Source organism: Atractosteus spatula, chromosome 5 (genome assembly GCF_055471065.1).
Source record: "Atractosteus spatula isolate fAtrSpa1 chromosome 5, fAtrSpa1.hap1, whole genome shotgun sequence".
Lineage (NCBI taxonomy): Eukaryota > Metazoa > Chordata > Actinopteri > Semionotiformes > Lepisosteidae > Atractosteus > Atractosteus spatula.
In genome coordinates this window covers 7,044,078-7,066,334 of record NC_142710.1, presented here as the reverse complement: position 1 = coordinate 7,066,334, position 22,257 = coordinate 7,044,078, and the positions used below count along the sequence as shown (strand labels likewise).

Below are 22,257 nucleotides of genomic sequence, written 5' to 3'. Positions count from 1 at the left end.
TGCGTAAGCGAGAGGCTTTCCCACTTGTCCTCTGCCCACGCAAAGCGAACTGCTTCACCGCCATTCTCGTGTTGCAAGACGCCAGGAAGGCAGGCATTTTACCCGTCCATCCTTGCTTTGACAACACTTGAGCGGATGTCATACAATTCAAAGACAATGTATTAAAGGGTTCAGAGCAGAAGAAAAAAACTACAAAGGAAAAACTAACGACCCACGCAAACAAAAGAAAATCAAAGAGACTAAACAAAAGCAACAAACTTGACTCTAACACCCCGGACACAGATGAAGATTCCCTTCTTCCAAAGTTGTGGCAAAAGACCGCGTCCCACTCTGTTGCCCGGGCTGCACGACAGCTGCTGCTCACAGGAGCTGTCCCAGCACGCATCAGCACGGGGCCTTTCACCTGCTCTGTTTCCGACCTGGGTTGGTACACCCCTCTTTAGACAACCTGGTGAGCCCAAACTCCCCCGGGATCACCATGTTGGTGCCGAAGACGCTGCGGACCCCCGATCAACACAGCCCACTGCTGTGCAGAACTCCCGAGCGCAAGCGGTCCCTCGGTCTCAGCCTCCCGGCAGCTTGGATTACAGGCGTGCGCCACCACGCCCGGCGAGAAGCAGCCTCGCTCTTTTTCTCATCTTCGTGTGCTGTGAGCCAAGCCCAGGGGACAGCTCGGGTTTGAAACGCTAGGATCTCAGGCTGGCAGGTGGCTGGCCCGAAAAATGCGGAAAAAACTGCTGAAAAATGCTTCGTCCTGTCCTGTTGTCGAGCTCGTCCAAAAAGCACCAGCTGGCAGTATTGCTCTCGTAGGCTTTCTAGAACGCACGCATTACATCCGTTCTTCTTTGCTTTGACATCACTTGAGCTGAAATGCAAAAAAAGTCACGACACCCGCTCTTCCAGCACTTGGTTCAGGCCCCTCGCTTAAAGTTACGGCGGGCTGTCCTAGAGAGAAGTCGGCGGAGCACGGAGATTTTTCACGAGAAGAAACAGAATTCCACAGTGAAACGATTGCAAGTACTGTACATTACGACATTAAGAAGTCTTCTTCCTTTTGAGATTTAAACCACTTTTGGGGGAAATATCATTACGCTGAAGAGTGCGAAATGGGTCGCAAATGTGAATATATGAAGGCGACTTTCATCCTTTGGAAAACCGTTCACATCTGTCCCTCTCTCCTTTTTTTTACAACGAGTACTGGCAAACAGCCAGCACCCCCTCTGCGAATGGCTCGTTGGTCTAGGGGTATGATTCTCGCTTAGGGTGCGAGAGGTCCCGGGTTCAAATCCCGGACGAGCCCGTATTGTGCTCTGACTCGTGCGTAAGCGAGAGGCTTTCCCACTTGTCCTCTGCCCACGCAAAGCGAACTGCTTCACCGCCATTCTCGTGTTGCAAGACGCCCGGAAGGCAGGCATTTTACCCGTCCATCCTTGCTTTGACAACACTTGAGCGGATGTCATACAATTCAAAGACAATGTATTAAAGGGTTCAGAGCAGAAGAAAAAAACTACAAAGGAAAAACTAACGACCCACGCAAACAAAAGAAAATCAAAGAGACTAAACAAAAGCAACAAACTTGACTCTAACACCCCGGACACAGATGAAGATTCCCTCCTTCCAAAGTTGTGGCAAAAGACCGCGTCCCACTCTGCTGCCCGGGCTGCACGACAGCTGCTGCTCACAGGAGCTGTCCCAGCACGCATCAGCACGGGGGCTTTCACCTGCTCCGTTTTCGACCTGGGTTGGTACACCCCTCTTTAGACAACCTGGTGAGCCCAAGCTCCCCCTGGATCACCATATTGGTGCCGAAGACGCTGCGGACCCCCGATCAACACAGCCCACTGCTGTGCAGAACTCCCGAGCGCAAGCGGTCCCTCGGTCTCAGCCTACCGGCAGCTTGAATTACAGGCGTGCGCCACCACGCCCGGCGAGAAGCAGCCTCGCTCTTTTTCTCATCTTCGTGTGCTGTGAGCCAAGCCCAGGGGACAGCTCGGGTTTGAAACGCTAGGATCTCAGGCTGGCAGGTGGCTGCCCCGAAAAATGCGGAAAAAACTGCTGAAAAATGCTTCGTCCTGTCCTGTTGTCGAGCTCGTCCAAAAAGCACCAGCTGGCAGTATTGCTCTCGTAGACTTTCTAGAACGCACGCATTACATCCGTTCTTCTTTGCTTTGACATCACTTGAGCTGAAATGCAAAAAAAGTCACGACACCCGCTCTTCCAGCACTTGGTTCAGGCCCCTCGCTTAAAGTTACGGCGGGCTGTCCTAGAGAGAAGTCGGCGGAGCACGGAGATTTTTCACGAGAAGAAACAGAATTCCACAGTGAAACGATTGCAAGTACTGTACATTACGACATTAAGAAGTCTTCTTCCTTTTGAGATTTAAACCACTTTTGGGGGAAATATCATTACGCTGAAGAGTGCGAAATGGGTCGCAAATGTGAATATATGAAGGCGACTTTCATCCTTTGGAAAACCGTTCACATCTGTCCCTCTCTCCTTTTTTTACAACGAGTACTGGCAAACAGCCAGCACCCCTTCTGCGAATGGCTCGTTGGTCTAGGGGTATGATTCTCGCTTAGGGTGCGAGAGGTCCCGGGTTCAAATCCCGGACGAGCCCGTTTTGTGCTCTGACTCGTGCGTAAGAGAGAGGCTTTCCCACTTGTGCTCTGCCCACGCAAAGCGAACTGCTTCACCGCCGTTCTCGTGTTGCAAGACGCCAGGAAGGCAGGCATTTTACCCGTCCATCCTTGCTTTGACAACACTTGAGCGGATGTCATACAATTCAAAGACAATGTATTAAAGGGTTCAGAGCAGAAGAAAAAAACTACAAAGGAAAAACTAACGACCCACGCAAACAAAAGAAAATCAAAGAGACTAAACAAAAGCAACAAACTTGACTCTAACACCCCGGACACAGATGAAGATTCCCTCCTTCCAAAGTTGTGGCAAAAGACCGCGTCCCACTCTGTTGCCCGGGCTGCACGACAGCTGCTGCTCACAGGAGCTGTCCCAGCACGCATCAGCACGGGGGCTTTCACCTGCTCCGTTTCCGACCTGGGTTGGTAAACCCCTCTTTAGACAACCTGGTGAGCCCAAGCTCCCCCGGGATCACCATATTGGTGCCGAACACGCTGCGGACCCCCGATCAACACAGCCCACTGCTGTCCAGAACTCCCGAGCGCAAGCGGTCCCTCGGTCTCAGCCTCCCGGCAGCTTGGATTACAAGGCGTGCGCCACCACGCCCGGCGAGAAGCAGCCTCGCTCATTTTCTCATCTTCTTGTGCTGTGAGCCAAGCCCAGGGGACAGCTCGGGTTTGAAACGCTAGGATCTCAGGCTGGCAGGTGGCTGCCCCGAAAAATGCGGAAAAAACTGCTGAAAAATGCTTCGTCCTGTCCTGTTGTCGAGCTCGTCCAAAAAGCACCAGCTGGCAGTATTGCTCTCGTAGACTTTCTAGAACGCACGCATTACATCCGTTCTTCTTTGCTTTGACATCACTTGAGCTGAAATGCAAAAAAAGTCATGACACCCGCTCTTCCAGCACTTGGTTCAGGCCCCTCGCTTAAAGTTACGGCGGGCTGTCCTAGAGAGAAGTCGGCGGAGCACGGAGATTTTTCACGAGAAGAAACAGAATTCCACAGTGAAACGATTGCAAGTACTGTACATTACGACATTAAGAAGTCTTCTTCCTTTTGAGATTTAAACCACTTTTGGGGGAAATATCATTACGCTGAAGAGTTCGAAATGGGTCGCAAATGTGAATATATGAAGGCGACTTTCATCCTTTGGAAAACCGTTCACATCTGTCCCTCTCTCCTTTTTTTTACAACGAGTACTGGCAAACAGCCAGCACCCCCTCTGCGAGTGGCTCGTTGGTCTAGGGGTATGATTCTCGCTTAGGGTGCGAGAGGTCCCGGGTTCAAATCCCGGACGAGCCCGTTTTGTGCTCTGACTCGTGCGTAAGAGAGAGGCTTTCCCACTTGTGCTCTGCCCACGCAAAGCGAACTGCTTCACCGCCGTTCTCGTGTTGCAAGACGCCAGGAAGGCAGGCATTTTACCCGTCCATCCTTGCTTTGACAACACTTGAGCGGATGTCATACAATTCAAAGACAATGTATTAAAGGGTTCAGAGCAGAAGAAAAAAACTACAAAGGAAAAACTAACGACCCACGCAAACAAAAGAAAATCAAAGAGACTAAACAAAAGCAACAAACTTGACTCTAACACCCCGGACACAGATGAAGATTCCCTCCTTCCAAAGTTGTGGCAAAAGACCGCGTCCCACTCTGTTGCCCGGGCTGCACGACAGCTGCTGCTCACAGGAGCTGTCCCAGCACGCATCAGCACGGGGGCTTTCACCTGCTCCGTTTCCGACCTGGGTTGGTACACCCCTCTTTAGACAACCTGGTGAGCCCAAGCTCGCCCGGGATCACCATATTGGTGCCGAAGACGCTGCGGACCCCCGATCAACACAGCCCACTGCTGTGCAGAACTCCCGAGCGCAAGCGGTCCCTCGGTCTCAGCCTCCCGGCAGCTTGGATTACATGCGTGCGCCACCACGCCCGGCGAGAAGCAGCCTCGCTCTTTTTCTCATCTTCGTGTGCTGTGAGCCAAGCCCAGGGGACAGCTCGGGTTTGAAACGCTAGGATCTCAGGCTGGCAGGTGGCTGCCCCGAAAAATGCGGAAAAAACTGCTGAAAAATGCTTCGTCCTGTCCTGTTGTCGAGCTCGTCCAAAAAGCACCAGCTGGCAGTATTGCTCTCGTAGACTTTCTAGAACGCACGCATTACATCCGTTCTTCTTTGCTTTGACATCACTTGAGCTGAAATGCAAAAAAAGTCACGACACCCGCTCTTCCAGCACTTGGTTCAGGCCCCTCGCTTAAAGTTACGGCGGGCTGTCCTAGAGAGAAGTCGGCGGAGCACGGAGATTTTTCACGAGAAGAAACAGAATTCCACAGTGAAACGATTGCAAGTACTGTACATTACGACATTAAGAAGTCTTCTTCCTTTTGAGATTTAAACCACTTTTGGGGGAAATATCATTACGCTGAAGAGTGCGAAATGGGTCGCAAATGTGAATATATGAAGGCGACTTTCATCCTTTGGAAAACCGTTCACATCTGTCCCTCTCTCCTTTTTTTTACAACGAGTACTGGCAAACAGCCAGCACCCCCACTGCGAATGGCTCGTTGGTCTAGGGGTATGATTCTCGCTTAGGGTGCGAGAGGTCCCGGGTTCAAATCCCGGACGAGCCCGTATTGTGCTCTGACTCGTGCGTAAGCGAGAGGCTTTCCCACTTGTGCTCTGCCCACGCAAAGCGAACTGCTTCACCGCCATTCTCGTGTTGCAAGACGCCAGGAAGGCAGGCATTTTACCCGTCCATCCTTGCTTTGACAACACTTGAGCGGATGTCATACAATTCAAAGACAATGTATTAAAGGGTTCAGAGCAGAAGAAAAAAACTACAAAGGAAAAACTAACGACCCACGCAAACAAAAGAAAATCAAAGAGACTAAACAAAAGCAACAAACTTGACTCTAACACCCCGGACACAGATGAAGATTCCCTCCTTCCAAAGTTGTGGCAAAAGACCGCGTCCTACTCTGTTGCCCGGGCTGCACGACAGCTGCTGCTCACAGGAGCTGTCCCAGCACGCATCAGCACGGGGGCTTTCACCTGCTCCGTTTCCGACCTGGGTTGGTACACCCCTCTTTAGACAACCTGGTGAGCCCAAGCTCCCCCGGGATCACCATATTGGTGCCGAAGACGCTGCGGACCCCCGATCAACACAGCCCACTGCTGTGCAGAACTCCCGAGCGCAAGCGGTCCCTCGGTCTCAGCCTCCCGGCAGCTTGGATTACAGGCGTGCGCCACCACGCCCGGCGAGAAGCAGCCTCGCTCTTTTTCTCATCTTCGTGTGCTGTGAGCCAAGCCCAGGGGACAGCTCGGGTTTGAAACGCTAGGATCTCAGGCTGGCAGGTGGCTGGCCCGAAAAATGCGGAAAAAACTGCTGAAAAATGCTTCGTCCTGTCCTGTTGTCGAGCTCGTCCAAAAAGCACCAGCTGGCAGTATTGCTCTCGTAGACTTTCTAGAACGCACGCATTACATCCGTTCTTCTTTGCTTTGACATCACTTGAGCTGAAATGCAGAAAAAGTCACGACACCCGCTCTTCCAGCACTTGGTTCAGGCCCCTCGCTTAAAGTTACGGCGGGCTGTCCTAGAGAGAAGTCGGCGGAGCACGGAGATTTTTCACGAGAAGAAACAGAATTCCACAGTGAAACGATTGCAAGTACTGTACATTACGACATTAAGAAGTCTTCTTCCTTTTGAGATTTAAACCACTTTTGGGGGAAATATCATTACGCTGAAGAGTTCGAAATGGGTCGCAAATGTGAATATATGAAGGCGACTTTCATCCTTTGGAAAACCGTTCACATCTGTCCCTCTCTCCTTTTTTTTACAACGAGTACTGGCAAACAGCCAGCACCCCCTCTGCGAATGGCTCGTTGGTCTAGGGGTATGATTCTCGCTTAGGGTGCGAGAGGTCCCGGGTTCAAATCCCGGACGAGCCCGTTTTGTGCTCTGACTCGTGCGTAAGAGAGAGGCTTTCCCACTTGTGCTCTGCCCACGCAAAGCGAACTGCTTCACCGCCGTTCTCGTGTTGCAAGACGCCAGGAAGGCAGGCATTTTACCCGTCCATCCTTGCTTTGACAACACTTGAGCGGATGTCATACAATTCAAAGACAATGTATTAAAGGGTTCAGAGCAGAAGAAAAAAACTACAAAGGAAAAACTAACGACCCACGCAAACAAAAGAAAATCAAAGAGACTAAACAAAAGCAACAAACTTGACTCTAACACCCCGGACACAGATGAAGATTCCCTCCTTCCAAAGTTGTGGCAAAAGACCGCGTCCCACTCTGTTGCCCGGGCTGCACGACAGCTGCTGCTCACAGGAGCTGTCCCAGCACGCATCAGCACGGGGGCTTTCACCTGCTCCGTTTCCGACCTGGGTTGGTAAACCCCTCTTTAGACAACCTGGTGAGCCCAAGCTCCCCCTGGATCACCATATTGGTGCCGAACACGCTGCGGACCCCCGATCAACACAGCCCACTGCTGTCCAGAACTCCCGAGCGCAAGCGGTCCCTCGGTCTCAGCCTCCCGGCAGCTTGGATTACAAGGCGTGCGCCACCACGCACGGCGAGAAGCAGCCTCGCTCATTTTCTCATCTTCTTGTGCTGTGAGCCAAGCCCAGGGGACAGCTCGGGTTTGAAACGCTAGGATCTCAGGCTGGCAGGTGGCTGCCCCGAAAAATGCGGAAAAAACTGCTGAAAAATGCTTCGTCCTGTCCTGTTGTCGAGCTCGTCCAAAAAGCACCAGCTGGCAGTATTGCTCTCGTAGACTTTCTAGAACGCACGCATTACATCCGTTCTTCTTTGCTTTGACATCACTTGAGCTGAAATGCAAAAAAAGTCACGACACCCGCTCTTCCAGCACTTGGTTCAGGCCCCTCGCTTAAAGTTACGGCGGGCTGTCCTAGAGAGAAGTCGGCGGAGCACGGAGATTTTTCACGAGAAGAAACAGAATTCCACAGTGAAACGATTGCAAGTACTGTACATTACGACATTAAGAAGTCTTCTTCCTTTTGAGATTTAAACCACTTTTGGGGGAAATATCATTACGCTGAAGAGTGCGAAATGGGTCGCAAATGTGAATATATGAAGGCGACTTTCATCCTTTGGAAAACCGTTCACATCTGTCCCTCTCTCCTTTTTTTTACAACGAGTACTGGCAAACAGCCAGCACCCCCACTGCGAATGGCTCGTTGGTCTAGGGGTATGATTCTCGCTTAGGGTGCGAGAGGTCCCGGGTTCAAATCCCGGACGAGCCCGTTTTGTGCTCTGACTCGTGCGTAAGAGAGAGGCTTTCCCACTTGTGCTCTGCCCACGCAAAGCGAACTGCTTCACCGCCGTTCTCGTGTTGCAAGACGCCAGGAAGGCAGGCATTTTACCCGTCCATCCTTGCTTTGACAACACTTGAGCGGATGTCATACAATTCAAAGACAATGTATTAAAGGGTTCAGAGCAGAAGAAAAAAACTACAAAGGAAAAACTAACGACCCACGCAAACAAAAGAAAATCAAAGAGACTAAACAAAAGCAACAAACTTGACTCTAACACCCCGGACACAGATGAAGATTCCCTCCTTCCAAAGTTGTGGCAAAAGACCGCGTCCCACTCTGTTGCCCGGGCTGCACGACAGCTGCTGCTCACAGGAGCTGTCCCAGCACGCATCAGCACGGGGGCTTTCACCTGCTCCGTTTCCGACCTGGGTTGGTACACCCCTCTTTAGACAACCTGGTGAGCCCAAGCTCCCCCTGGATCACCATATTGGTGCCGAAGACGCTGCGGACCCCCGATCAACACAGCCCACTGCTGTCCAGAACTCCCGAGCGCAAGCGGTCCCTCGGTCTCAGCCTCCCGGCAGCTTGGATTACAGGCGTGCGCCACCACGCCCGGCGAGAAGCAGCCTCGCTCATTTTCTCATCTTCTTGTGCTGTGAGCCAAGCCCAGGGGACAGCTCGGGTTTGAAACGCTAGGATCTCAGGCTGGCAGGTGGCTGCCCCGAAAAATGCGGAAAAAACTGCTGAAAAATGCTTCGTCCTGTCCTGTTGTCGAGCTCGTCCAAAAAGCACCAGCTGGCAGTATTGCTCTCGTAGACTTTCTAGAACGCACGCATTACATCCGTTCTTCTTTGCTTTGACATCACTTGAGCTGAAATGCAAAAAAAGTCACGACACCCGCTCTTCCAGCACTTGGTTCAGGCCCCTCGCTTAAAGTTACGGCGGGCTGTCCTAGAGAGAAGTCGGCGGAGCACGGAGATTTTTCACGAGAAGAAACAGAATTCCACAGTGAAACGATTGCAAGTACTGTACATTACGACATTAAGAAGTCTTCTTCCTTTTGAGATTTAAACCACTTTTGGGGGAAATATCATTACGCTGAAGAGTGCGAAATGGGTCGCAAATGTGAATATATGAAGGCGACTTTCATCCTTTGGAAAACCGTTCACATCTGTCCCTCTCTCCTTTTTTTTACAACGGGTAGTGGCAAACAGCCAGCGCCCCTTCTGCGAATGGCTCGTTGGTCTAGGGGTATGATTCTCGCTTAGGGTGCGAGAGGTCCCGGGTTCAAATCCCGGACGAGCCCGTTTTGTGCTCTGACTCGTGCGTAAGAGAGAGGCTTTCCCACTTGTGCTCTGCCCACGCAAAGCGAACTGCTTCACCGCCGTTCTCGTGTTGCAAGACGCCAGGAAGGCAGGCATTTTACCCGTCCATCCTTGCTTTGACAACACTTGAGCCGATGTCATACAATTCAAAGACAATGTATTAAAGGGTTCAGAGCAGAAGAAAAAAACTACAAAGGAAAAACTAACGACCCACGCAAACAAAAGAAAATCAAAGAGACTAAACAAAAGCAACAAACTTGACTCTAACACCCCGGACACAGATGAAGATTCCCTCCTTCCAAAGTTGTGGCAAAAGACCGCGTCCCACTCTGTTGCCCGGGCTGCACGACAGCTGCTGCTCACAGGAGCTGTCCCAGCACGCATCAGCACGGGGGCTTTCACCTGCTCCGTTTCCGACCTGGGTTGGTAAACCCCTCTTTAAACAACCTGGTGAGCCCAAGCTCCCCCTGGATCACCATATTGGTGCCGAAGACGCTGCGGACCCCCGATCAACACAGCCCACTGCTGTCCAGAACTCCCGAGCGCAAGCGGTCCCTCGGTCTCAGCCTCCCGGCAGCTTGGATTACAGGCGTGCGCCACCACGCCCGGCGAGAAGCAGCCTCGCTCATTTTCTCATCTTCTTGTGCTGTGAGCCAAGCCCAGGGGACAGCTCGGGTTTGAAACGCTAGGATCTCAGGCTGGCAGGTGGCTGCCCCGAAAAATGCGGAAAAAACTGCTGAAAAATGCTTCGTCCTGTCCTGTTGTCGAGCTCGTCCAAAAAGCACCAGCTGGCAGTATTGCTCTCGTAGACTTTCTAGAACGCACGCATTACATCCGTTCTTCTTTGCTTTGACATCACTTGAGCTGAAATGCAAAAAAAGTCACGACACCCGCTCTTCCAGCACTTGGTTCAGGCCCCTCGCTTAAAGTTACGGCGGGCTGTCCTAGAGAGAAGTCGGCGGAGCACGGAGATTTTTCACGAGAAGAAACAGAATTCCACAGTGAAACGATTGCAAGTACTGTACATTACGACATTAAGAAGTCTTCTTCCTTTTGAGATTTAAACCACTTTTGGGGGAAATATCATTACGCTGAAGAGTGCGAAATGGGTCGCAAATGTGAATATATGAAGGCGACTTTCATCCTTTGGAAAACCGTTCACATCTGTCCCTCTCTCCTTTTTTTTACAACGAGTACTGGCAAACAGCCAGCACCCCCACTGCGAATGGCTCGTTGGTCTAGGGGTATGATTCTCGCTTAGGGTGCGAGAGGTCCCGGGTTCAAATCCCGGACGAGCCCGTATTGTGCTCTGACTCGTGCGTAAGCGAGAGGCTTTCCCACTTGTCCTCTGCCCACGCAAAGCGAACTGCTTCACCGCCATTCTCGTGTTGCAAGACGCCAGGAAGGCAGGCATTTTACCCGTCCATCCTTGCTTTGACAACACTTGAGCGGATGTCATACAATTCAAAGACAATGTATTAAAGGGTTCAGAGCAGAAGAAAAAAAACTACAAAGGAAAAACTAACGACCCACGCAAACAAAAGAAAATCAAAGAGACTAAACAAAAGCAACAAACTTGACTCTAACACCCCGGACACAGATGAAGATTCCCTCCTTCCAAAGTTCTGGCAAAAGACCGCGTCCTACTCTGTTGCCCGGGCTGCACGACAGCTGCTGCTCACAGGAGCTGTCCCAGCACGCATCAGCACGGGGGCTTTCACCTGCTCCGTTTCCGACCTGGGTTGGTACACCCCTCTTTAGACAACCTGGTGAGCCCAAGCTCCCCCGGGATCACCATATTGGTGCCGAAGACGCTGCGGACCCCCGATCAACACAGCCCACTGCTGTGCAGAACTCCCGAGCGCAAGCGGTCCCTCGGTCTCAGCCTCCCGGCAGCTTGGATTACATGCGTGCGCCACCACGCCCGGCGAGAAGCAGCCTCGCTCTTTTTCTCATCTTCGTGTGCTGTGAGCCAAGCCCAGGGGACAGCTCGGGTTTGAAACGCTAGGATCTCAGGCTGGCAGGTGGCTGCCCCGAAAAATGCGGAAAAAACTGCTGAAAAATGCTTCGTCCTGTCCTGTTGTCGAGCTCGTCCAAAAAGCACCAGCTGGCAGTATTGCTCTCGTAGACTTTCTAGAACGCACGCATTACATCCGTTCTTCTTTGCTTTGACATCACTTGAGCTGAAATGCAAAAAAAGTCACGACACCCGCTCTTCCAGCACTTGGTTCAGGCCCCTCGCTTAAAGTTACGGCGGGCTGTCCTAGAGAGAAGTCGGCGGAGCACGGAGATTTTTCACGAGAAGAAACAGAATTCCACAGTGAAACGATTGCAAGTACTGTACATTACGACATTAAGAAGTCTTCTTCCTTTTGAGATTTAAACCACTTTTGGGGGAAATATCATTACGCTGAAGAGTGCGAAATGGGTCGCAAATGTGAATATATGAAGGCGACTTTCATCCTTTGGAAAACCGTTCACATCTGTCCCTCTCTCCTTTTTTTTACAACGAGTACTGGCAAACAGTCAGCCCCCCCACTTCCACGAATGGCTCGTTGGTCTAGGGGTATGATTCTCGCTTTGGGTGCGAGAGGTCCCGGGTTCAAATCCCGGACGAGCCCGTTTTGTGCTCTGACTCGTGCGTAAGCGAGAGGCTTTCCCACTTGTCCTCTGCCCACGCAAAGCGAACTGCTTCACCGCCATTCTCGTGTTGCAAGACGCCAGGAAGGCAGGCATTTTACCCGTCCATCCTTGCTTTGACAACACTTGAGCGGATGTCATACAATTCAAAGACAATGTATTAAAGGGTTCAGAGCAGAAGAAAAAAACTACAAAGTAAAAACTAACGACCCACGCAAACAAAAGAAAATCAAAGAGACTAAACAAAAGCAACAAACTTGACTCTAACACCCCGGACACAGATGAAGATTCCCTCCTTCCAAAGTTGTGGCAAAAGACCGCGTCCCACTCTGCTGCCCGGGCTGCACGACAGCTGCTGCTCACAGGAGCTGTCCCAGCACGCATCAGCACGGGGGCTTTCACCTGCTCCGTTTCCGACCTGGGTTGGTACACCCCTCTTTAGACAACCCGGTGAGCCCAAGCTCCCCCGGGATCACCATATTGGTGCCGAAGACGCTGCGGACCCCCGATCAACACAGCCCACTGCTGTGCAGAACTCCCGAGCGCAAGCGGTCCCTCGGTCTCAGCCTCCCGGCAGCTTGGATTACAGGCGTGCGCCACCACGCCCGGCGAGAAGCAGCCTCGCTCTTTTTCTCATCTTCGTGTGCTGTGAGCCAAGCCCAGGGGACAGCTCGGGTTTGAAACGCTAGGATCTCAGGCTGGCAGGTGGCTGCCCCGAAAAATGCGGAAAAAACTGCTGAAAAATGCTTCGTCCTGTCCTGTTGTCGAGCTCGTCCAAAAAGCACCAGCTGGCAGTATTGCTCTCGTAGACTTTCTAGAACGCACGCATTACACCCGTTCTTCTTTGCTTTGACATCACTTGAGCTGAAATGCAAAAAAAGTCACGACACCCGCTCTTCCAGCACTTGGTTCAGGCCCCTCGCTTAAAGTTACGGCGGGCTGTCCTAGAGAGAAGTCGGCGGAGCACGGAGATTTTTCACGAGAAGAAACAGAATTCCACAGTGAAACGATTGCAAGTACTGTACATTACGACATTAAGAAGTCTTCTTCCTTTTGAGATTTAAACCACTTTTGGGGGAAATATCATTACGCTGAAGAGTGCGAAATGGGTCGCAAATGTGAATATATGAAGGCGACTTTCATCCTTTTGGAAAACCGTTCACATCTGTCCCTCTCTCCTTTTTTTTACAACGAGTACTGGCAAACAGCCAGCGCCCCTTCTGCGAATGGCTCGTTGGTCTAGGGGTATGATTCTCGCTTAGGGTGCGAGAGGTCCCCGGTTCAAATCCCGGACGAGCCCGTTTTGTGCTCTGACTCGTGCGTAAGAGAGAGGCTTTCCCACTTGTGCTCTGCCCACGCAAAGCGAACTGCTTCACCGCCGTTCTCGTGTTGCAAGACGCCAGGAAGGCAGGCATTTTACCCGTCCATCCTTGCTTTGACAACACTTGAGCGGATGTCATACAATTCAAAGACAATGTATTAAAGGGTTCAGAGCAGAAGAAAAAAACTACAAAGGAAAAACTAACGACCCACGCAAACAAAAGAAAATCAAAGAGACTAAACAAAAGCAACAAACTTGACTCTAACACCCCGGACACAGATGAAGATTCCCTCCTTCCAAAGTTGTGGCAAAAGACCGCGTCCCACTCTGTTGCCCGGGCTGCACGACAGCTGCTGCTCACAGGAGCTGTCCCAGCACGCATCAGCACGGGGGCTTTCACCTGCTCCGTTTCCGACCTGGGTTGGAACACCCCTCTTTAGACAACCTGGTGAGCCCAAGCTCCCCCGGGATCACCATATTGGTGCCGAAGACGCTGCGGACCCCCGATCAACACAGCCCACTGCTGTGCAGAACTCCCGAGCGCAAGCGGTCCCTCGGTCTCAGCCTCCCGGCAGCTTGGATTACAGGCGTGCGCCACCACACCCGGCGAGAAGCAGCCTCGCTCTTTTTCTCATCTTCGTGTGCTGTGAGCCAAGCCCAGGGGACAGCTCGGGTTTGAAACGCTAGGATCTCAGGCTGGCAGGTGGCTGCCCCGAAAAATGCGGAAAAAACTGCTGAAAATTGCTTCGTCCTGTCCTGTTGTCGAGCTCGTCCAAAAAGCACCAGCTGGCAGTATTGCTCTCGTAGACTTTCTAGAACGCACGCATTACATCCGTTCTTCTTTGCTTTGACATCACTTGAGCTGAAATGCAAAAAAAGTCACGACACCCGCTCTTCCAGCACTTGGTTCAGGCCCCTCGCTTAAAGTTACGGCGGGCTGTCCTAGAGAGAAGTCGGCGGAGCACGGAGATTTTTCACGAGAAGAAACAGAATTCCACAGTGAAACGATTGCAAGTACTGTACATTACGACATTAAGAAGTCTTCTTCCTTTTGAGATTTAAACCACTTTTGGGGGAAATATCATTACGCTGAAGAGTGCGAAATGGGTCGCAAATGTGAATATATGAAGGCGACTTTCATCCTTTGGAAAACCGTTCACATCTGTCCCTCTCTCCTTTTTTTTACAACGGGTAGTGGCAAACAGCCAGCGCCCCTTCTGCGAATGGCTCGTTGGTCTAGGGGTATGATTCTCGCTTAGGGTGCGAGAGGTCCCGGGTTCAAATCCCGGACGAGCCCGTTTTGTGCTCTGACTCGTGCGTAAGAGAGAGGCTTTCCCACTTGTGCTCTGCCCACGCAAAGCGAACTGCTTCACCGCCGTTCTCGTGTTGCAAGACGCCAGGAAGGCAGGCATTTTACCCGTCCATCCTTGCTTTGACAACACTTGAGCGGATGTCATACAATTCAAAGACAATGTATTAAAGGGTTCAGAGCAGAAGAAAAAAACTACAAAGGAAAAACTAACGACCCACGCAAACAAAAGAAAATCAAAGAGACTAAACAAAAGCAACAAACTTGACTCTAACACCCCGGACACAGATGAAGATTCCCTCCTTCCAAAGTTGTGGCAAAAGAGCGCGTCCCACTCTGTTGCCCGGGCTGCACGACAGCTGCTGCTCACAGGAGCTGTCCCAGCACGCATCAGCACGGGGGCTTTCACCTGCTCCGTTTCCGACCTGGGTTGGAACACCCCTCTTTAGACAACCTGGTGAGCCCAAGCTCCCCCGGGATCACCATATTGGTGCCGAAGACGCTGCGGACCCCCGATCAACACAGCCCACTGCTGTGCAGAACTCCCGAGCGCAAGCGGTCCCTCGGTCTCAGCCTCCCGGCAGCTTGGATTACAGGCGTGCGCCACCACGCCCGGCGAGAAGCAGCCTCGCTCTTTTTCTCATCTTCGTGTGCTGTGAGCCAAGCCCAGGGGACAGCTCGGGTTTGAAACGCTAGGATCTCAGGCTGGCAGGTGGCTGCCCCGAAAAATGCGGAAAAAACTGCTGAAAAATGCTTCGTCCTGTCCTGTTGTCGAGCTCGTCCAAAAAGCACCAGCTGGCAGTATTGCTCTCGTAGACTTTCTAGAACGCACGCATTACATCCGTTCTTCTTTGCTTTGACATCACTTGAGCTGAAATGCAAAAAAAGTCACGACACCCGCTCTTCCAGCACTTGGTTCAGGCCCCTCGCTTAAAGTTACGGCGGGCTGTCCTAGAGAGAAGTCGGCGGAGCACGGAGATTTTTCACGAGAAGAAACAGAATTCCACAGTGAAACGATTGCAAGTACTGTACATTACGACATTAAGAAGTCTTCTTCCTTTTGAGATTTAAACCACTTTTGGGGGAAATATCATTACGCTGAAGAGTGCGAAATGGGTCGCAAATGTGAATATATGAAGGCGACTTTCATCCTTTGGAAAACCGTTCACATCTGTCCCTCTCTCCTTTTTTTTACAACGAGTACTGGCAAACAGTCAGCCCCCCCACTTCCACGAATGGCTCGTTGGTCTAGGGGTATGATTCTCGCTTTGGGTGCGAGAGGTCCCGGGTTCAAATCCCGGACGAGCCCGTTTTGTGCTCTGACTCGTGCGTAAGCGAGAGGCTTTCCCACTTGTCCTCTGCCCACGCAAAGCGAACTGCTTCACCGCCATTCTCGTGTTGCAAGACGCCAGGAAGGCAGGCATTTTACCCGTCCATCCTTGCTTTGACAACACTTGAGCGAATGTCATACAATTCAAAGACAATGTATTAAAGGGTTCAGAGCAGAAGAAAAAAACTACAAAGGAAAAACTAACGACCCACGCAAACAAAAGAAAATCAAAGAGACTAAACAAAAGCAACAAACTTGACTCTAACACCCCGGACACAGATGAAGATTCCCTCCTTCCAAAGTTGTGGCAAAAGACCGCGTCCCACTCTGTTGCCCGGGCTGCACGACAGCTGCTGCTCACAGGAGCTGTCCCAGCACGCATCAGCACGGGGGCTTTCACCTGCTCCGTTTCCGACCTGGGTTGGTACACCCCTCTTTAGACAACCTGGTGAGCCCAAGCTCCCCCAGGATCACCATATTGGTGCCGAAGACGCTGCGGACCCCCGATCAACACAGCCCACTGCTGTGCAGAACTCCCGAGCGCAAGCGGTCCCTCGGTCTCAGCCTCCCGGCAGCTTGGATTACAGGCGTGCACCACCACGCCCGGCGAGAAGCAGCCTCGCTCTTTTTCTCATCTTCGTGTGCTGTGAGCCAAGCCCAGGGGACAGCTCGGGTTTGAAACGCTAGGATCTCAGGCTGGCAGGTGGCTGGCCCGAAAAATGCGGAAAAAACTGCTGAAAAATGCTTCGTCCTGTCCTGTTGTCGAGCTCGTCCAAAAAGCACCAGCTGGCAGTATTGCTCTCGTAGACTTTCTAGAACGCACGCATTACATCCGTTCTTCTTTGCTTTGACATCACTTGAGCTGAAATGCAAAAAAAGTCACGACACCCGCTCTTCCAGCACTTGGTTCAGGCCCCTCGCTTAAAGTTACGGCGGGCTGTCCTAGAGAGAAGTCGGCGGAGCACGGAGATTTTTCACGAGAAGAAACAGAATTCCACAGTGAAACGATTGCAAGTACTGTACATTACGACATTAAGAAGTCTTCTTCCTTTTGAGATTTAAACCACTTTTGGGGGAAATATCATTACGCTGAAGAGTGCGAAATGGGTCGCAAATGTGAATATATGAAGGCGACTTTCATCCTTTGGAAAACCGTTCACATCTGTCCCTCTCTCCTTTTTTTTACAACGAGTACTGGCAAACAGTCAGCCCCCCCACTTCCACGAATGGCTCGTTGGTCTAGGGGTATGATTCTCGCTTTGGGTGCGAGAGGTCCCGGGTTCAAATCCCGGACGAGCCCGTTTTGTGCTCTGACTCGTGCGTAAGCGAGAGGCTTTCCCACTTGTCCTCTGCCCACGCAAAGCGAACTGCTTCACCGCCATTCTCGTGTTGCAAGACGCCAGGAAGGCAGGCATTTTACCCGTCCATCCTTGCTTTGACAACACTTGAGCGGATGTCATACAATTCAAAGACAATGTATTAAAGGGTTCAGAGCAGAAGAAAAAAACTACAAAGGAAAAACTAACGACCCACGCAAACAAAAGAAAATCAAAGAGACTAAACAAAAGCAACAAACTTGACTCTAACACCCCGGACACAGATGAAGATTCCCTTCTTCCAAAGTTGTGGCAAAAGACCGCGTCCCACTCTGTTGCCCGGGCTGCACGACAGCTGCTGCTCACAGGAGCTGTCCCAGCACGCATCAGCACGGGGCCTTTCACCTGCTCTGTTTCCGACCTGGGTTGGTACACCCCTCTTTAGACAACCTGGTGAGCCCAAGCTCCCCCGGGATCACCATGTTGGTGCCGAAGACGCTGCGGACCCCCGATCAACACAGCCCACTGCTGTGCAGAACTCCCGAGCGCAAGCGGTCCCTCGGTCTCAGCCTCCCGGCAGCTTGGATTACAGGCGTGCGCCACCACGCCCGGCGAGAAGCAGCCTCGCTCTTTTTCTCATCTTCGTGTGCTGTGAGCCAAGCCCAGGGGACAGCTCGGGTTTGAAACGCTAGGATCTCAGGCTGGCAGGTGGCTGCCCCGAAAAATGCGGAAAAAACTGCTGAAAAATGCTTCGTCCTGTCCTGTTGTCGAGCTCGTCCAAAAAGCACCAGCTGGCAGTATTGCTCTCGTAGACTTTCTAGAACGCACGCATTACATCCGTTCTTCTTTGCTTTGACATCACTTGAGCTGAAATGCAAAAAAAGTCACGACACCCGCTCTTCCAGCACTTGGTTCAGGCCCCTCGCTTAAAGTTACGGCGGGCTGTCCTAGAGAGAAGTCGGCGGAGCACGGAGATTTTTCACGAGAAGAAACAGAATTCCACAGTGAAACGATTGCAAGTACTGTACATTACGACATTAAGAAGTCTTCTTCCTTTTGAGATTTAAACCACTTTTGGGGGAAATATCATTACGCTGAAGAGTGCGAAATGGGTCGCAAATGTGAATATATGAAGGCGACTTTCATCCTTTGGAAAACCGTTCACATCTGTCCCTCTCTCCTTTTTTTTACAACGAGTACTGGCAAACAGCCAGCACCCCCTCTGCGAATGGCTCGTTGGTCTAGGGGTATGATTCTCGCTTAGGGTGCGAGAGGTCCCGGGTTCAAATCCCGGACGAGCCCGTATTGTGCTCTGACTCGTGCGTAAGCGAGAGGCTTTCCCACTTGTCCTCTGCCCACGCAAAGCGAACTGCTTCACCGCCATTCTCGTGTTGCAAGACGCCAGGAAGGCAGGCATTTTACCCGTCCATCCTTGCTTTGACAACACTTGAGCGGATGTCATACAATTCAAAGACAATGTATTAAAGGGTTCAGAGCAGAAGAAAAAAACTACAAAGGAAAAACTAACGACCCACGCAAACAAAAGAAAATCAAAGAGACTAAACAAAAGCAACAAACTTGACTCTAACACCCCGGACACAGATGAAGATTCCCTCCTTCCAAAGTTGTGGCAAAAGACCGCGTCCCACTCTGCTGCCCGGGCTGCACGACAGCTGCTGCTCACAGGAGCTGTCCCAGCACGCATCAGCACGGGGGCTTTCACCTGCTCCGTTTTCGACCTGGGTTGGTACACCCCTCTTTAGACAACCTGGTGAGCCCAAGCTCCCCCTGGATCACCATATTGGTGCCGAAGACGCTGCGGACCCCCGATCAACACAGCCCACTGCTGTGCAGAACTCCCGAGCGCAAGCGGTCCCTCGGTCTCAGCCTACCGGCAGCTTGAATTACAGGCGTGCGCCACCACGCCCGGCGAGAAGCAGCCTCGCTCTTTTTCTCATCTTCGTGTGCTGTGAGCCAAGCCCAGGGGACAGCTCGGGTTTGAAACGCTAGGATCTCAGGCTGGCAGGTGGCTGCCCCGAAAAATGCGGAAAAAACTGCTGAAAAATGCTTCGTCCTGTCCTGTTGTCGAGCTCGTCCAAAAAGCACCAGCTGGCAGTATTGCTCTCGTAGACTTTCTAGAACGCACGCATTACATCCGTTCTTCTTTGCTTTGACATCACTTGAGCTGAAATGCAAAAAAAGTCACGACACCCGCTCTTCCAGCACTTGGTTCAGGCCCCTCGCTTAAAGTTACGGCGGGCTGTCCTAGAGAGAAGTCGGCGGAGCACGGAGATTTTTCACGAGAAGAAACAGAATTCCACAGTGAAACGATTGCAAGTACTGTACATTACGACATTAAGAAGTCTTCTTCCTTTTGAGATTTAAACCACTTTTGGGGGAAATATCATTACGCTGAAGAGTGCGAAATGGGTCGCAAATGTGAATATATGAAGGCGACTTTCATCCTTTGGAAAACCGTTCACATCTGTCCCTCTCTCCTTTTTTTACAACGAGTACTGGCAAACAGCCAGCACCCCTTCTGCGAATGGCTCGTTGGTCTAGGGGTATGATTCTCGCTTAGGGTGCGAGAGGTCCCGGGTTCAAATCCCGGACGAGCCCGTTTTGTGCTCTGACTCGTGCGTAAGAGAGAGGCTTTCCCACTTGTGCTCTGCCCACGCAAAGCGAACTGCTTCACCGCCGTTCTCGTGTTGCAAGACGCCAGGAAGGCAGGCATTTTACCCGTCCATCCTTGCTTTGACAACACTTGAGCGGATGTCATACAATTCAAAGACAATGTATTAAAGGGTTCAGAGCAGAAGAAAAAAACTACAAAGGAAAAACTAACGACCCACGCAAACAAAAGAAAATCAAAGAGACTAAACAAAAGCAACAAACTTGACTCTAACACCCCGGACACAGATGAAGATTCCCTCCTTCCAAAGTTGTGGCAAAAGACCGCGTCCCACTCTGTTGCCCGGGCTGCACGACAGCTGCTGCTCACAGGAGCTGTCCCAGCACGCATCAGCACGGGGGCTTTCACCTGCTCCGTTTCCGACCTGGGTTGGTAAACCCCTCTTTAGACAACCTGGTGAGCCCAAGCTCCCCCGGGATCACCATATTGGTGCCGAACACGCTGCGGACCCCCGATCAACACAGCCCACTGCTGTCCAGAACTCCCGAGCGCAAGCGGTCCCTCGGTCTCAGCCTCCCGGCAGCTTGGATTACAAGGCGTGCGCCACCACGCCCGGCGAGAAGCAGCCTCGCTCATTTTCTCATCTTCTTGTGCTGTGAGCCAAGCCCAGGGGACAGCTCGGGTTTGAAACGCTAGGATCTCAGGCTGGCAGGTGGCTGCCCCGAAAAATGCGGAAAAAACTGCTGAAAAATGCTTCGTCCTGTCCTGTTGTCGAGCTCGTCCAAAAAGCACCAGCTGGCAGTATTGCTCTCGTAGACTTTCTAGAACGCACGCATTACATCCGTTCTTCTTTGCTTTGACATCACTTGAGCTGAAATGCAAAAAAAGTCACGACACCCGCTCTTCCAGCACTTGGTTCAGGCCCCTCGCTTAAAGTTACGGCGGGCTGTCCTAGAGAGAAGTCGGCGGAGCACGGAGATTTTTCACGAGAAGAAACAGAATTCCACAGTGAAACGATTGCAAGTACTGTACATTACGACATTAAGAAGTCTTCTTCCTTTTGAGATTTAAACCACTTTTGGGGGAAATATCATTACGCTGAAGAGTTCGAAATGGGTCGCAAATGTGAATATATGAAGGCGACTTTCATCCTTTGGAAAACCGTTCACATCTGTCCCTCTCTCCTTTTTTTTACAACGAGTACTGGCAAACAGCCAGCATCCCCTCTGCGAGTGGCTCGTTGGTCTAGGGGTATGATTCTCGCTTAGGGTGCGAGAGGTCCCGGGTTCAAATCCCGGACGAGCCCGTTTTGTGCTCTGACTCGTGCGTAAGAGAGAGGCTTTCCCACTTGTGCTCTGCCCACGCAAAGCGAACTGCTTCACCGCCGTTCTCGTGTTGCAAGACGCCAGGAAGGCAGGCATTTTACCCGTCCATCCTTGCTTTGACAACACTTGAGCGGATGTCATACAATTCAAAGACAATGTATTAAAGGGTTCAGAGCAGAAGAAAAAAACTACAAAGGAAAAACTAACGACCCACGCAAACAAAAGAAAATCAAAGAGACTAAACAAAAGCAACAAACTTGACTCTAACACCCCGGACACAGATGAAGATTCCCTCCTTCCAAAGTTGTGGCAAAAGACCGCGTCCCACTCTGTTGCCCGGGCTGCACGACAGCTGCTGCTCACAGGAGCTGTCCCAGCACGCATCAGCACGGGGGCTTTCACCTGCTCCGTTTCCGACCTGGGTTGGTAAACCCCTCTTTAGACAACCTGGTGAGCCCAAGCTCCCCCTGGATCACCATATTGGTGCCGAACACGCTGCGGACCCCCGATCAACACAGCCCACTGCTGTCCAGAACTCCCGAGCGCAAGCGGTCCCTCGGTCTCAGCCTCCCGGCAGCTTGGATTACAAGGCGTGCGCCACCACGCCCGGCGAGAAGCAGCCTCGCTCATTTTCTCATCTTCTTGTGCTGTGAGCCAAGCCCAGGGGACAGCTCGGGTTTGAAACGCTAGGATCTCAGGCTGGCAGGTGGCTGCCCCGAAAAATGCGGAAAAAACTGCTGAAAAATGCTTCGTCCTGTCCTGTTGTCGAGCTCGTCCAAAAAGCACCAGCTGGCAGTATTGCTCTCGTAGACTTTCTAGAACGCACGCATTACATCCGTTCTTCTTTGCTTTGACATCACTTGAGCTGAAATGCAAAAAAAGTCATGACACCCGCTCTTCCAGCACTTGGTTCAGGCCCCTCGCTTAAAGTTACGGCGGGCTGTCCTAGAGAGAAGTCGGCGGAGCACGGAGATTTTTCACGAGAAGAAACAGAATTCCACAGTGAAACGATTGCAAGTACTGTACATTACGACATTAAGAAGTCTTCTTCCTTTTGAGATTTAAACCACTTTTGGGGGAAATATCATTACGCTGAAGAGTTCGAAATGGGTCGCAAATGTGAATATATGAAGGCGACTTTCATCCTTTGGAAAAC

General features: G+C 51.6%; 33 non-coding genes across 33 annotated transcripts; 16 read left to right on the top strand and 17 right to left on the bottom strand.

Moving 5' to 3' along the window:
* Window positions 1-312: 312 nt before the first annotated feature.
* On the bottom strand, window positions 313-611 carry LOC148833883 (signal recognition particle RNA). Its single transcript, XR_016091140.1, has one exon.
* Window positions 612-1,228: 617 nt separating this feature from the next.
* On the top strand, window positions 1,229-1,300 carry trnap-agg (transfer RNA proline (anticodon AGG)). The gene has a single exon. It is a non-coding gene; the product is annotated as a tRNA-Pro (tRNA).
* Window positions 1,301-1,630: 330 nt separating this feature from the next.
* On the bottom strand, window positions 1,631-1,929 carry LOC148833881 (signal recognition particle RNA). The gene has a single exon (XR_016091142.1).
* A 616-nt stretch (window positions 1,930-2,545) lies between these two features.
* Window positions 2,546-2,617, top strand: trnap-agg (transfer RNA proline (anticodon AGG)). Its single transcript has one exon. It is a non-coding gene; the product is annotated as a tRNA-Pro (tRNA).
* Window positions 2,618-2,947: 330 nt separating this feature from the next.
* LOC148833879 (signal recognition particle RNA) lies at window positions 2,948-3,247 on the bottom strand. The gene has a single exon (XR_016091146.1).
* A 617-nt stretch (window positions 3,248-3,864) lies between these two features.
* On the top strand, window positions 3,865-3,936 carry trnap-agg (transfer RNA proline (anticodon AGG)). Its single transcript has one exon. It is a non-coding gene; the product is annotated as a tRNA-Pro (tRNA).
* Window positions 3,937-4,266: 330 nt separating this feature from the next.
* On the bottom strand, window positions 4,267-4,565 carry LOC148833877 (signal recognition particle RNA). The gene has a single exon (XR_016091138.1).
* Window positions 4,566-5,182: 617 nt separating this feature from the next.
* Window positions 5,183-5,254, top strand: trnap-agg (transfer RNA proline (anticodon AGG)). The gene has a single exon. It is a non-coding gene; the product is annotated as a tRNA-Pro (tRNA).
* A 330-nt stretch (window positions 5,255-5,584) lies between these two features.
* On the bottom strand, window positions 5,585-5,883 carry LOC148833875 (signal recognition particle RNA). Its single transcript, XR_016091204.1, has one exon.
* Window positions 5,884-6,500: 617 nt separating this feature from the next.
* On the top strand, window positions 6,501-6,572 carry trnap-agg (transfer RNA proline (anticodon AGG)). The gene has a single exon. It is a non-coding gene; the product is annotated as a tRNA-Pro (tRNA).
* Window positions 6,573-6,902: 330 nt separating this feature from the next.
* LOC148833873 (signal recognition particle RNA) lies at window positions 6,903-7,202 on the bottom strand. Its single transcript, XR_016091153.1, has one exon.
* A 617-nt stretch (window positions 7,203-7,819) lies between these two features.
* On the top strand, window positions 7,820-7,891 carry trnap-agg (transfer RNA proline (anticodon AGG)). The gene has a single exon. It is a non-coding gene; the product is annotated as a tRNA-Pro (tRNA).
* Window positions 7,892-8,221: 330 nt separating this feature from the next.
* LOC148833871 (signal recognition particle RNA) lies at window positions 8,222-8,520 on the bottom strand. The gene has a single exon (XR_016091123.1).
* Window positions 8,521-9,137: 617 nt separating this feature from the next.
* On the top strand, window positions 9,138-9,209 carry trnap-agg (transfer RNA proline (anticodon AGG)). The gene has a single exon. It is a non-coding gene; the product is annotated as a tRNA-Pro (tRNA).
* A 330-nt stretch (window positions 9,210-9,539) lies between these two features.
* On the bottom strand, window positions 9,540-9,838 carry LOC148833869 (signal recognition particle RNA). Its single transcript, XR_016091226.1, has one exon.
* A 617-nt stretch (window positions 9,839-10,455) lies between these two features.
* Window positions 10,456-10,527, top strand: trnap-agg (transfer RNA proline (anticodon AGG)). Its single transcript has one exon. It is a non-coding gene; the product is annotated as a tRNA-Pro (tRNA).
* Window positions 10,528-10,858: 331 nt separating this feature from the next.
* LOC148833867 (signal recognition particle RNA) lies at window positions 10,859-11,157 on the bottom strand. Its single transcript, XR_016091132.1, has one exon.
* A 620-nt stretch (window positions 11,158-11,777) lies between these two features.
* trnap-ugg (transfer RNA proline (anticodon UGG)) lies at window positions 11,778-11,849 on the top strand. Its single transcript has one exon. It is a non-coding gene; the product is annotated as a tRNA-Pro (tRNA).
* Window positions 11,850-12,179: 330 nt separating this feature from the next.
* LOC148833865 (signal recognition particle RNA) lies at window positions 12,180-12,478 on the bottom strand. The gene has a single exon (XR_016091130.1).
* Window positions 12,479-13,096: 618 nt separating this feature from the next.
* Window positions 13,097-13,168, top strand: trnap-agg (transfer RNA proline (anticodon AGG)). Its single transcript has one exon. It is a non-coding gene; the product is annotated as a tRNA-Pro (tRNA).
* A 330-nt stretch (window positions 13,169-13,498) lies between these two features.
* LOC148833863 (signal recognition particle RNA) lies at window positions 13,499-13,797 on the bottom strand. Its single transcript, XR_016091225.1, has one exon.
* Window positions 13,798-14,414: 617 nt separating this feature from the next.
* Window positions 14,415-14,486, top strand: trnap-agg (transfer RNA proline (anticodon AGG)). Its single transcript has one exon. It is a non-coding gene; the product is annotated as a tRNA-Pro (tRNA).
* Window positions 14,487-14,816: 330 nt separating this feature from the next.
* LOC148833861 (signal recognition particle RNA) lies at window positions 14,817-15,115 on the bottom strand. The gene has a single exon (XR_016091129.1).
* Window positions 15,116-15,735: 620 nt separating this feature from the next.
* On the top strand, window positions 15,736-15,807 carry trnap-ugg (transfer RNA proline (anticodon UGG)). The gene has a single exon. It is a non-coding gene; the product is annotated as a tRNA-Pro (tRNA).
* Window positions 15,808-16,137: 330 nt separating this feature from the next.
* LOC148833859 (signal recognition particle RNA) lies at window positions 16,138-16,436 on the bottom strand. Its single transcript, XR_016091201.1, has one exon.
* A 620-nt stretch (window positions 16,437-17,056) lies between these two features.
* On the top strand, window positions 17,057-17,128 carry trnap-ugg (transfer RNA proline (anticodon UGG)). The gene has a single exon. It is a non-coding gene; the product is annotated as a tRNA-Pro (tRNA).
* Window positions 17,129-17,458: 330 nt separating this feature from the next.
* On the bottom strand, window positions 17,459-17,757 carry LOC148833857 (signal recognition particle RNA). Its single transcript, XR_016091136.1, has one exon.
* Window positions 17,758-18,374: 617 nt separating this feature from the next.
* Window positions 18,375-18,446, top strand: trnap-agg (transfer RNA proline (anticodon AGG)). Its single transcript has one exon. It is a non-coding gene; the product is annotated as a tRNA-Pro (tRNA).
* A 330-nt stretch (window positions 18,447-18,776) lies between these two features.
* On the bottom strand, window positions 18,777-19,075 carry LOC148833855 (signal recognition particle RNA). The gene has a single exon (XR_016091141.1).
* A 616-nt stretch (window positions 19,076-19,691) lies between these two features.
* Window positions 19,692-19,763, top strand: trnap-agg (transfer RNA proline (anticodon AGG)). The gene has a single exon. It is a non-coding gene; the product is annotated as a tRNA-Pro (tRNA).
* Window positions 19,764-20,093: 330 nt separating this feature from the next.
* LOC148833853 (signal recognition particle RNA) lies at window positions 20,094-20,393 on the bottom strand. Its single transcript, XR_016091145.1, has one exon.
* Window positions 20,394-21,010: 617 nt separating this feature from the next.
* trnap-agg (transfer RNA proline (anticodon AGG)) lies at window positions 21,011-21,082 on the top strand. The gene has a single exon. It is a non-coding gene; the product is annotated as a tRNA-Pro (tRNA).
* Window positions 21,083-21,412: 330 nt separating this feature from the next.
* On the bottom strand, window positions 21,413-21,712 carry LOC148833851 (signal recognition particle RNA). The gene has a single exon (XR_016091150.1).
* Between the last annotated feature and the right edge of the window lie 545 nt (window positions 21,713-22,257).